The sequence below is a fragment of the Oncorhynchus nerka genome, unplaced genomic scaffold, assembly GCF_034236695.1.
Source record: "Oncorhynchus nerka isolate Pitt River unplaced genomic scaffold, Oner_Uvic_2.0 unplaced_scaffold_2200, whole genome shotgun sequence".
Lineage (NCBI taxonomy): Eukaryota > Metazoa > Chordata > Actinopteri > Salmoniformes > Salmonidae > Oncorhynchus > Oncorhynchus nerka.
Genome location: NW_027039095.1, coordinates 7,501 through 11,563, shown reverse-complemented (window position 1 = coordinate 11,563; position 4,063 = coordinate 7,501).

The following is a 4,063-nucleotide window of genomic DNA, read 5'->3' as shown; positions in this document are numbered from 1 at the left end:
GTTTAAAATAGGCGTTTTGACATTTGGTAGTCCAAATTCAGTGGACTTGACATTAACTGCCATTTCTGAAAGTCAAGACTCCTCCACATTTTTTTCTCAGTTTCAGAAGCATCTGCATTCACCTTGCAACCAACTCATTGGCCTTGTGGTCAGAGATCCTAACCAGCTCTCACTGTCAGAGTCGTGTGTATCGGTGGCAGGGAAGTCAGGCTAGGAGAAAAACAGTGTAATGGAGTCCTTTTAATATATGTCCACTAAACAATGCTCCAAACACTAAATGTACATACATAATAAACATTTGCGCACCTATACAACCACCTTTATACAACCACCTATACCACCTATACAAACACCTGTACAATCATATTAACCACCTATACAACCACATTTGAACCACCTTTTAACCACTTTACAACCGCCTATACAACCACCTATACAACCACCTATACAAACTATACAACCACCTTTACAAACCTATACAAACACCTGTACAACCACCTATACAACCACCTATACAACCACCTATACAACCGCCTATACAACCGCCTTACAACCGCCTATACAAACGCCTATACAACCGCCTATACAACCGCCTATACAACCGCCATACAACCGCCTAAACAACCACCTATACAACCACCTATACAACCACCTATTTATACTCACCTATACAAACACCTGTACAACCACCTATACAACCACCTATACAACAACCTATACAACCACCTATACAACCACCTATACAACCACCTATACAACCACTGACATAAAACAATCTCTGACAAAGACATGAGGGGAAACAGAGGGTTAAATACACAACAGGTAATTGATGGGATTGAAACCAGGTGTGTGGGAAGACAAGACAAAACCAATGGAAAATGAAAAATGGATCAATGATGACAAGAAGGCCGGTGAAGCATATGTCCGAACAAGGAGAGGCAACGACTTGCTCAGAAGACAAACCAAGACTCCTTAAATATATTCTGAAGACATGTCCAGATAATTACATGTCTTTAGTATGTTACTGATACATGACAACCACCTATACAACCACCTATACAACCACCTATACAACCACCTATACAACCACCTATACAACCACCTATACAAACACCTGTACAACCACCTATATAACCACCTATACAACCACCTATACAACCACCTATACAACCGCCTATACAACCGCCTATACAACCACCTATACAACCACCTATACAACCACCTATACAACCACCTATACAAACACCTATACAACCACCTATACAACCACCTATACAAACGCCTATACAACCACCTATACAACCGCCTATACAACCGCCTATACAACCGCCTATACAAACGCCTATACAACCGCCTATACAACCGCCTATACAACCGCCTATACAACCGCCTATACAACCGCCTATACAACCACCTATACAACCACCTATACAACCACCTATACAACCACCTATACAACCACCTATACAAACACCTGTACAACCACCTATACAACCACCTATACAACCACCTATACAACCACCTATACAACCACCTATACAACCACCTATACAACCACTGACATAAAACAATCTCTGACAAAGACATGAGGGGAAACAGAGGGTTAAATACACAACAGGTAATTGATGGGATTGAAACCAGTGTGTGGGAAGACAAGACAAAACCAATGGAAAATGAAAAATGGATCAATGATGACAAGAAGGCCGGTGACGCCGAGCACCGCCCGAACAAGGAGAGGCAACGACTTCGGCAGAAGACAAACCAAGACTCCTTACTTCTCCTTAGATATATTCTGAAGACATGTCCAGAGGGAATTACATGTCTTTAGTATGTTACTGATACATGACAACCACCTATACAACCACCTATACAACCACCTATACAACCACCTATACAACCACCTATACAAACACCTGTACAACCACCTATATAACCACCTATACAACCACCTATACAACCACCTATACAACCGCCTATACAACCGCCTATACAACCACCTATACAACCACCTATACAACCACCTATACAACCACCTATACAACCACCTATACAACCACCTATACAACCACCTATACAAACACCTGTACAACCACCTATACAACCACCTATACAACCGCCTATACAACCGCCTATACAACCGCCTATACAACCGCCTATACAAACGCCTATACAACCGCCTATACAACCGCCTATACAACCGCCTATACAGCCGCCTATACAACCACCTATACAACCACCTATACAACCACCTATACAACCACCTATACAACCACCTATACAAACACCTGTACAACCACCTATACAACCACCTATACAACCACCTATACAACCACCTATACAACCACCTATACAACCACTGACATAAAACAATCTCTGACAAAGACATGAGGGGAAACAGAGGGTTAAATACACAACAGGTAATTGATGGGATTGAAACCAGGTGTGTGGGAAGACAAGACAAAACCAATGGAAAATGAAAAATGGATCAATGATGACAAGAAGGCCGGTGACGCCGAGCACCGCCCGAACAAGGAGAGGCAACGACTTCGGCAGAAGACAAACCAAGACTCCTTACTTCTCCTTAGATATATTCTGAAGACATGTCCAGAGGGAATTACATGTCTTTAGTATGTTACTGATACATGTCTTTAGTATGTTACTGATACATGTCTTTAGTATGTTACTGATACAGGTCTTTAGTATGTTACTGATACAGGTCTTTAGTATGTTACTGATACAGGTCTTTAGTATGTTACTGATACAGGTCTTTATTATGTTACTGATACAGGTCTTTAGTATGTTACTGATACAGGTCTTTAGTATGTTACTGATACAGGTCTTTATTATGTTACTGATACAGGTCTTTAGTATGTTACTGATACAGGTCTTTAGTATGTTACTGATATATGTCTTTAGTATGTTACTGATACAGGTCTTTAGTATGTTACTGATACAGGTCTTTAGTATGTAACTGATACAGGTCTTTAGTATGTAACTGATACAGGTCTTTAGTATGTTACTGATACATGTCTTTAGTATGTTACTGATACATGTCTTTAGTATGTTACTGATACAGGTCTTTAGTATGTTACTGATACAGGTCTTTATTATGTTACTGATACAGGTCTTTAGTATGTTACTGATACAGGTCTTTAGTATGTTACTGATATATGTCTTTAGTATGTTACTGATACAGGTCTTTAGTATGTTACTGATACAGGTCTTTAGTATGTAACTGATACAGGTCTTTAGTATGTAACTGATACAGGTCTTTAGTATGTTACTGATACATGTCTTTAGTATGTTACTGATACAGGTCTTTATTATGTTACTGATACAGGTCTTTAGTATGTTACTGATACAGGTCTTTAGTATGTTACTGATACATGTCTTTAGTATGTTACTACTACATGTCTTTTAGTATGTTACTGATACAGGTCTTTATTATGTTACTGATACAGGTCTTTAGTATGTTACTGATACATGTCTTTAGTATGTTACTGATACAGGTCTTTAGTATGTTACTGATACAGGTCTTTAGTATGTTACTGATACATGTCTTTAGTATGTTACTGATACATGTCTTTAGTATGTCACTGATACAGGTCTTTAGTATGTTACTGATACATGTCGTTAGTATGTTACTGATACAGGTCTTTAGTATGTTACTGATACAGGTCTTTAGTATGTTACTGATACAGGTCTTTAGTATGTTACTGATATATGTCTTTAGTATGTTACTGATACAGGTATTTAGTATGTTACTGATACATGTCGTTAGTATGTTACTGATACAGGTCTTTAGTATGTTACTGATACAGGTCTTTAGTATGTTACTGATACATGTCTTTAGTATGTTACTGATATGGGTCTTTAGTATGTTACTGATACATGTCTTTAGTATGTTACTGATACAGGTCTTTAGTATGTTACTGATACATGTCTTTAGTATGTTACTGATACAGGTCTTTAGTATGTTACTGATACAGGTCTTTATTATGTTACTGATACAGGTCTTTAGTATGTTACTGATACAGGTCTTTAGTATGTTAATGATACATGT